Below are 9,757 nucleotides of genomic sequence, written 5' to 3'. Positions count from 1 at the left end.
AGACCAAACTGAGCCTTTGACCTCCTATAGCTGTGGCTGCAGTCCATTCAAGGTGGGGCCTGCCAGGTGGAGCCCAGGACTTCAGACCCAGGTGTCTGGACCCTGCCTCCCAGTGTGTAGCCAGAGGGCGTTGCCAGTTCCTGAGCACTTGGCCAGCATTGCTGTGGGCTGTCTTCAGCCTGCACTTTGGGCTCTACCCAACAGGCACAGACAACCAAGAAGTCTTGCCCCATGGGTTGGACAAGTGAAATGGGGGGTTTAAACCTCATCCCTCCCTATGGCAAAAGGCCACTTGAAGTTACATCTGGTTTCTTAGCTCCCTGAGCACTGAGCAGAGGAAAATAATTCTATTTTCCTTGTCAGAAAATAGAGAATTCACAATTTTTCTTCATGGGTTTGTGTTTTTTTTTTGTTTTTTGTTTTTTTTTTTTTTTGTTTTTTGCATAAGGAGCCGAGGGCACTGTGCTACTTCCTCCAGGCCTGTTTTGGTTTTTGATAAAGGGTCTAGCTATGTAGCCCAGGCTGGCCTTGAACTCAAGTGATCCTCATAGGTCAGATTGTGTGGTACACAACTATAATACTAGCATTTAGGAGGCTGAGGCAAGAGGATCAGTAGTTCCTTACAATGAAAAGAAAAAAAAAAGGCCTCCTTGCTTTAAAACCAGGCCCTTTATTTGTGAAGGACAGGCATGGGTGGGGGTCCAGTGAGCTCCAAGAATGGTAGGGTGGAGACTGGTATTCAACCTACTGGGGATAGGTCACGTCCCTTAGGACTCGGTTTATCCTGTGGCCCAAGGGGTTGCCTGTGCTACCCTATCCTTGTAGGACCTCAAAGGCTATTACTGGTAGCTGCTATGGTAAGAAAGGGTTTGGGGGACCCTTGTCACTGGAAGTCCCAGACAAAGTCTGGTTGCTCTATGGGTTGTCTAAATTTAGAGAAACATTCTGGAAGACTAGGGTAATAATGGTCTTCAAAAAGAGGTACTTCACAGTCTCCTCTTCCCTAGGCCAGGAGCTACTCTTTCCACGTCTCAGTAACAAAGAGAAGGGAAAGTCTGTACCAGGGTTTGGCCTGGGGCGGGGGTGGGGTCCCTCTGAAGCAGCAGTGCTCCTCTTGGCATGTTGAGCTTCAGTCCTGGAAAAAGACCCAGCAAGACCTGAGGCCCATGAGTTCTGGGGAGGACAGGAGAACGGGAACAGCCCTGTGGGCAGCCTAGCAAGAGGACTGTGAGCTGCAGGCTTACCCTGCTTGGAGTCTGGAGTCTCCTTGTCTAGTGCCACAGATACAGCAGGTTCTAGGCCTTCAGGTTCAGAGTTGGCCGTGGCCTGTCTATCCTCCCCACCCACCTCCAGGCCTTCCCAGGGCCACCCCTCATCTTTGCTGCCTGCAAGTCTTGAATATAGTATCAGCATATCCAACAGCTACCGTGGGCCCCCTCCAGCTTCTGTTTTCAGGAAGTGGGTAACTAGGAAGGAAGCTTACCAAAGGGGGAGCTAAGGGGAAGCCCCTGTTTCTCCAAATAGGCAGCAGAAAATTGCTTGGAAATCACCAAAGGTCAGACCCAGGAGAGTAGACCAGGAAGCAGCCACTGACCTGGACCTTGGGGCTTGAGCAGGAGTTAGCCAGATAGAAGCAAATGCTTCGCAAGCTTGGTGATATGTCATAACCTTCAGTACACTGGGGCATCTCAACACATACTTGAGGCTGAATTAAGCTAGTTTGGAACGGGTGTTCACAATGCCACCAGCCCATCTATCACAAAACGTTCCAAAATGATCCACGGCTGTGTCCTCTCCCAGGACTTGCCCCTCCCCACGAAGGCTCACTGTGGAAACCTTTGAGCAAAAAAGCCAGTACTCACCCTCAGTCAAAGAGCCCTATCAATCTGAGGAAGCTCGCAGAGGTAGGGGGAAGAAGGTAAGGCAGGGGCTGGAGACAGGTCAAAGCTTCCCTGTCCTCAGCTCCTCTCTGGGATTCTCCCTCTCCATTCTCTCCTAACCCTCAGCAGGTGTTTCTGCACCTCCCACCTAGAGCTGACACTGGACTTGTACAGAGTGGGCCCTGGTAGCCCACACTGTACAGGCAGAGAGGCCAGACAAGGGGGTGAGGAGGAATACTCCCCATTTTTTAGTTGATTCACCCGTGGCCCCAGAATGCTTGGTATGGCCAGGCCTCTGGGGGAACAATCTCCCATCAGAGCTCCTCAGTCCCCACCTCAAGCCCCACCCTGGTGCTGTGGACACAAAGGGCAGCCAAGACATTCCTTCTTATCTCGCCTCCAGAGAGCAGAACCACTGAGAGTGGGGCTGGGAGCCCAGGGCCCTTGACCCTGTACCCTGCACCCTAAGTACACTAGGGAAGCATATGACACTGCCAGCTGGCAGGCATCTCAGATGCAGGTGTGGTATTCCAGCTGGAAGGTCCTCAAAGAAGCCATCTGCTTCCTAAAGGACAGGGCAGGACTTTTTATCTGGGTAACTAGGAGTCTGGAAGCATAGGCATCCAGGGCCAGGCCCCACTAGGCGCTTTCCTGCCACAGCCAGTTGGGGCCTCAGCTTTCCTATGTACTTGAGGCCTTGTGTGAATCCAGAGAGGACCCTGGGGTCATCAAGAGCCCTGACATGCTGGGGACAGGGGTTTCATCCAGACTTTACATTGTCCTTCAGAAGCCCTTCGAGGACCTCCTTCCTGTTTTCACCGAAAGGGTGAGCTGCTGGGCTGGGCACCTGCACCTCTCCTCTCTAGTCACACTGCAGGACTGATGAGACGGGGACTTGAGCCCACTGGGAGCCCATGGCCAGCCCAGTGTCCTCACCCTGGTCCCAGACCCCCAGCCAGCAGAAACCTCAGTGCTCTGGCCCACAGCACACCCTGGCCATATTCCAAAAAACAAAAGAAGTTGGGGAAGAAATCCTGGAGCTCTGGGAAGGGGTGGGGCCAAGCTGTGGCCACCAGCTAGGAAAGGAGGTGGCGCTCACACTTCCTTTTGGCAAACTTCCCAGGTGACAAGAGCTGTTCCCCCTCACCTGATTTCTGCAGCTTTTCCTGCGAAGCCTTAATATCTGGCTTGAATGTGGTTGGGGGATCTGCTCAGAAACAAGTTGCCAAGGAGGCTACTGAAGACGTGTGTCCTTGCCCATGTGTCTGGCCCACCCCAGCCTGACCCTCCTCACAAAGGGGTGACAAATGGGTGTCAAGTATCCAGATAAACTCCCCATGCTGCTGCACCACTGAAAACTTGGCCTGGGTGAAGTGGGGGAGGCAGCTATGGAAGCAGCTGGGAATTGGATTTGAGCTTCTCTTTCCCAGCCTGCCCTCAGCAAGCTTCTTGGACATCTACTTTTGAGCCTTCCCACCCCCAGGCAGGGGCAGGCCCATAATTTCACTCAGAATGGTGGACAGGGATGGCAAGGTCTTGAGGTCTCAGGAGAAGGCAACTGGAACACAGACAGATGTTCACATTCTAGGAGGGTCTGAGGGTACCAGCCAGGTGAAGAACAGCACCCAAAAACAATGCTGACATCTTCCTCCCAACCCTGGGAGAAGCCTCTTGCAAGGAGCTGTCTTCTGTTTTGTTTTGGTATTGGGAATCGAACTCAGCACCTCCCACTTACTCTAAGCCATATCCCTGGGCCCCAGGGAGCTCCCTGGAACTCATCTTACCCTCAGGTCACCTCATGTCACTGCATCAGAGCTCCTCAACCCCTGCAGTTCCACAGTGAGTACGGAGGAATGCTGTGGGCCTGGAGGTGGCTCCGGCATGGCTGAGTGAGGGCCCTTTGCCTACACTCAGTGCAGCCCTCCGGTGGTCCTGCACAGCCTGCCTCAGCAGCACTGCTGTTGCAATGCCCCAGACTCACTGGCAAGGGCCCCTGAGAAGCCACCACTGAGAGCCTTACAGTTACTGAATCATTTTCCCTGTTGCCCATGATACAGCAAAAGTGAGACCACCAGAGAGGTGAAGTAACTTGTCTAGGTCAACAGGTGCAAGGCAATAGGGCCAGATTTGAACCCAGTTTCTTTGATGCTCCCTCCCCCACATACTAGAGATTGAACCAAGAGAGCACTGAGCCCTTTTATTTCTCCCCTTTCTAAGACACAGTTTTGCTATGTGGCCCAGGCTGATTTAAGATTGCACTAAAACAAACAAATCCTAAGTGTAAGGTACCATATATTTATATCACCACTACTCAAATCAAGATATACAATCAGGGTCCCCTCTTGTCCTTACCCTCGATAGTTACTCCTAACCCTGAGCTAATCACGATTCTGAATTCCATCACCATAGATTAGTTTCATCTGTTCTCTTTTTACCTATTTACTTTTTTGACAGTACTGGGATTGAACCCAGGGCCTTTGCACTGAGCTATATCTCCAGGATTTTTTATTTTTTATATTGAGATAGAGCCTTGCTAAATCACTAAAATTGCTGGGCTCGAACTTGCAGCCCTCCTGCCTCTGTCTCCCAGCATGCCACACCCATCTGTGGCCTTGTGGAGTGAGATCCACCTACGCTGCTGAGTGCCGAAGTCCTTTTTATTGCCGGGTCATATTCCATTATGTGATTACATGGTCAGGTATGTACCCATTCTACTGTGGATGGCCATTTGCATTCCTTCAAATTTTGGGGTAGTATGAATAAAACTGCCAGTAACATTCTAGTGTATTTCTTTTGAGGGCCCCGGGTCCTCTCTGTGAGTGTGAGAACTGTTTCCTAGGCACAAGGCAGGCATGTTTAAAATGGCTCAGTACAATACTGTCAACTTTCCAGGATGATCGAACCAATTTACACTCCCACCAGCACTGTACGAACGGTCCAGTTACACCACATCCTTGCTATGGCTGAGACCTGTGAGTCCTTTTCTTACTTGCATCAGGGTGTAGAGGTATGCATGGTAAAAGCGCACTGGAGGTTTAACTTGTGTTACGTGGAGAGGAATGATGTTGGGTAGCATTTTCTGTTCTTATCAGTCATCAGGATGTCTTCTGTAAAGTGCCTATGCTAGGCTTTTGGTCCTCTTCTGCTTGCCTCTCCTTAAAATTAGGTTGTTTTTGCTTTTGTTTTTCTTATTGACTGTAAAAACCCTGGTGACAAACCCTTCATATATTGTTAATATCTCCTGCTTCTCTATGCAATTATGCCTTTTTACTCTGTGTCTGCCTCATGTTTTGTTTTTGTTTTTGTTACTGGGGATTGAACTCAACCTTGAGCTTGCCAGACAGGCGCTGTGCTGCTGAGTTATGTCCCTGGCCCCGTTTATTCTCTTAATGATTCAAACTATCACAAGTTCATTGTACCTGTCTTTGCTAATTAAGACTTTTTGACTCCTATTTTCTTCTTACCCTTTCATTTTTGTGCTGCTGCAAATTGAACCGAGGACCTGGAACCTACTAAGCATCCATTCTGTAGAAGAGCTGTGCCCCCAGCCCAGCAACTTGTTGAAGAAATCTTTGTCTGGGGCAAGGCCATGAATATATTCTTCTATTTGCTTTTCATGCAGTAACTTTATAAAAGTTTTAGCTCTCATGTTTAGGTCTATAATCCATCTTTAATTCATTCTATATGCAACTTATTTTGCCACATAAACAGCCAGGGTATTTTAGTACTATTTGGGTTTTTGTTGTTATTGGTTTTTTTGTTTTTTGTTTTTTTTTTTGTCTTTTTCGTTTTTATCGGTACCAGGGATTGAACTCACGACTGCTTGCTTGCAAGGGAGTCACTTATGCAGCTGAGCTAAATCCCCAGCCCCATACTATTTATTTTTAAAAACTTTCTTTTTATTATCAAACTGCTTTACTTATACTGTGGTAGAAAAATCAATTGATCCCATAAGTATGATCAGACCTGGACTCTTCCTGTTTTATCCATCTGCATTTTTTTGTTTGGTTTTGTTTTTTTGAGACAGGGTCTCACTCTGTAATTCAGGCTGGCCTTGAACTCATTTTATAGCCCAGGCTGGCCTCACCGTTGGCAGTTCTCCTACTTCAGCCTTCTAGTGCTGGGATGACAGGCGTGCACCAACACACCCAATTTCATGTCTGTTCTTATGACATTGTCTCTCACAGTCTTGATTACTCCAGTATGCAAGCCTTGAAATCAGACAGTGTTGGCACAGGTTTGGATGAGAAAAAAAAAAAAAACAAGAAATCAGACAGTGTAAGGCCTCTGAATTGAGTCTTTTTTTCAAAATCATTTTGATTATTTTAAATGCTTTGCATTTCCACATAAGTTCAATTTATTAATTTCTACCCCACACAGATATGGTGCACATCTATAATCCTAGCACTGTGAGAGTCTCAGGCAGAAAGATTAAAAGTTCAAACCCAACCTAGGCAATTCAGCAGGACCCTGTCTCTAAATAAATAAATAAATGACTAGAGACATAGCTTAGTGCAAAGGATCTCTGGTGCTGGGAGGCTGAACCCAGGGCTTTTACATTGAAATACATGCCTAACTCTTTTTTTTTTTCTTCAGTTTTTCTTTCTTTCCTTTATTTATTTTTTTAAATTTTGAGGTAGAATCCCCCCCAAAATTGCTAAATTCTCCAGGCTGAGCTCAAACTTGCATCCTTCGGGGCTGGGGATTTAGCTCAGCGGCATAAGCTCCTGCCTTGCAAGCAGGCAGTCGTGAGTTCGATCCCTGGTACCGATAAAAACGAAAAAGACAAAAAAAAAAAAAAAAACTTGCATCCTTCTTTCTCAGCCTTCCAAAGTGTTGAGATTACAGGTGTATATCAACATATCTGGTTCTTACTGGTTGTTTTAGTGTTTTTTTTGGTTTTTTAGTCTGTGAAATTCAGTTTTACTATGTAATTCAGGCTGATCTTGAACTTACTATGTAAGCTCAGAATGCAGCAACTCTCCTGCCTCAGCCACCTGAGTGCTGGGTTTACATGTGTGTGCCACGACTCCCAGCTCTAAAAAAAATCTTTTTAAAATGTGTATTTTAGGGGCTGGAGGTTTAGCTCAGATGTGCAAGCACCTGCCTGGCAAGCAAGAGGTTATGAGTTCAATCCCTAGCACCAATAAATAAATAAATAAAATGTGTATTTTAAAAGTTTCATTGTCAAGCCAGGGACATAGCTCAGCGGCATAGTACAAAGCCCTGAGTTTGAGTCCCAGAATCAATAAATTAAATAAATAAATAAAAAGTTTCACCTTATAGTTCTTGTGGGTATTTTTTTTTTTTTTTTTTGGTGCTGGAGATTGAACCCAGAGCCTCACACATACCAAGCAAGTGCTTTACCCTACAGCAGCTCCTAGTCCATCCTTATAAGTTTCATAAATTATTAAAATACCTTGTAAATTTACCAATTTGCAACTTATTAATTCAATAGTTTATAGATTCTAGTGGTTTTCCTACATATATAATTTTATAATATAATATAATGAGTTTAATTATTTTCTAGCCTTCATACCTTTATTTCCTTTAATTGCCCTAGTATCCTTACTACGATATCCAGTACAATGCAGACCTGATGACAGAGTGATAAGGGAAATCCTTGCTCGCTTCCTGATCTCAGAGAAAATGTTGTTTGTTTGTTTTTATACAGGGTTTCCCTATCTACTCAGGCTGGCCTTGAACTCACTATATAGTTCAGACTGGCCTCAAACTCATGTCTATCCTCTTGCCTCAGCCTCCTGGGATTATAGGGGTGTACCATAGCTGGCCTTGTTTGTTTGTTTTTGAGGCAGGGTCTTACTGTGTAGCTCAAGCTGGCCTTGAACTGATTATTGTATATAGTCAAGCTGGCCTCAAACTCAAGGGAATCCTCTTGCCTCAGCCTCCCAAGTGCTGGGATTGCAGGTTATGATACCACATCCAACTTTTAAATTTGTTGGTTTTTTTTCTTTGTGGTATTGGTAGTTGAACCCAGGACACAATGACTTCAAATATGTTGGTTAAACCCAGGAGCACTCTATACTGAATTAAATCCTCATCTCTTTTTATTTATTTTGAAACAGAGTCTTGCTAAATTGCCCAGTTGAGATTTGAACTTGCAATTCTCTTCCCTTAACCTTCCAAAGTGCTGACATTACTGGCCCACACCATCACACCTGGTTGTTAATACCTTCTTTATAACCCAACATATAACAAAATTTTGTGGGGGCTGGGGATTTAGCTTAGCAGCATAAGCACCTGCCTTGCAAGTGTGTGGTCATGAGTTCGATCCCCAGTACCGATAAAAAAAGAAAAAGACAAAAAAAATTGTAAATGTATTGTGTGCACTTGAAAAAATGCAGTTTTGGGGCTGGAGATTTAGCTCAGCGGCATAAGCACCTGCCTTGCAAGCAGGTGGTCATGAGTTCAATCCCTGGTACCGATAAAAATAAAAAAGACAAAAAAAATGCAGTTTTTTGTAGATGTTAGGTATAGAGTATAGATAAGTCAATTAGATCAAGTTGATTAGTCATGTCCTTCAAATCTTGTAAATCCTTACTGATCAAAAATACATTTTTATATTAGGGACTGAAGCCAAGAACACTAATAGCAACCTATATCCTCAGTCTCTTTAAGGCAAATAAAACAGTATGACTTTGGGAGGCTGAGGCAAGAGGACCACTTTGAGTTCAAGCCAGTCTGGACTATCTGGTGAAATCTTGTCTCAAAAAACAAAAACAAAAACATTATTAATAAACAAGGTCAATCATCGGGAAACCAGATGGCAGGTGCAGGTGCTTTCCCAGCCCCGGACCAACAGGGAACTCCCTTCACAATGTTTGTCTGTTTGTGCACTCTGTGAACAGCTGTTCCTTTTATTTTGAGCTCAACAATTTTTCTCTTTATAAAATAACAGACCAGATACCCCATGTCCCATTTGCAAAAGACATTATAGTATGCTAAAGGTGAGGGAGAGTATCTAGAGGTGGATTAATGGCAATATGTCTTTTATTGTAATAATTTTTAGACAGGGTAGGGTCTTACTATATAGTTCAAATTGGCTTTGAACTCCTGGCAATCCTCCTGCCTCTGTCTCCTGAGTGCTGGGCTTGCAAGTGGGCACCAACACTCCTGACTACTGTAATACATTTTTTTTTCTGGTACCAGGGACTGAGCTCATGACCATGTGTTTGCCAAGCAGGTGCTTATGCCACTTCAAACATTCATTGTAGTTTTGGATCACACTACCTATTTGCTCTAGTCATTTATATGCATTATCTATTTTTTGTTTGATTATTTGCTTTTGAGATAGGGTTTTCTGTATAGTCCAGGCTGGCCTTCAACTCACTAGGTAGTCCAGGTTGGCTTGGAACTTGCAGTGATCCTCCTGCCTCAGCTGGAATCATGAGTGTCGGCCATCACATCGAGCTGATTGTATTATCTACTTTAACCAGGAGTATGAATAAACATAGATAAAATTGAAGCAGCTGACAGTGATGGCACATGTCTGTAATCCCAGCATTTGGGAGGCTGAAGCAGAAAGATCACCATGAGTTTGAGGCCAACCTGGACTACAAAGTGAGTTCAAAGCCAGCCTGAGCTTCATAGCAAGATCCTGTTTCAAAAACAAAACAACCACCACCACCACAACAAACTAAAGTAGATCACTTGGTGTTCTGTGCTCTGTGTCTCCCATCCCCTTAAGTTCCTCCAAAGTTCTCTGTGTACCACCACCATTTTTGGTTTCACAGAGACTTCCAGAGCAGGTTCTCTAGAACCTCTCACCACCCTACAACACATGCAGTCTGCCTCACTGCTGCAACAAAATCCCAGCTTCTTCCTGATGTCTCGGTATCTGGCTCTGACCTACACTG

The sequence above is a fragment of the Cavia porcellus genome, unplaced genomic scaffold (assembly GCF_034190915.1).
Source record: "Cavia porcellus strain 051 isolate PalLab524CR breed Dunkin Hartley unplaced genomic scaffold, mCavPor4.1 scaffold_17, whole genome shotgun sequence".
Classification (NCBI taxonomy): Eukaryota; Metazoa; Chordata; class Mammalia; order Rodentia; family Caviidae; genus Cavia; species Cavia porcellus.
Note: the sequence above shows the minus strand (reverse complement) of the source record.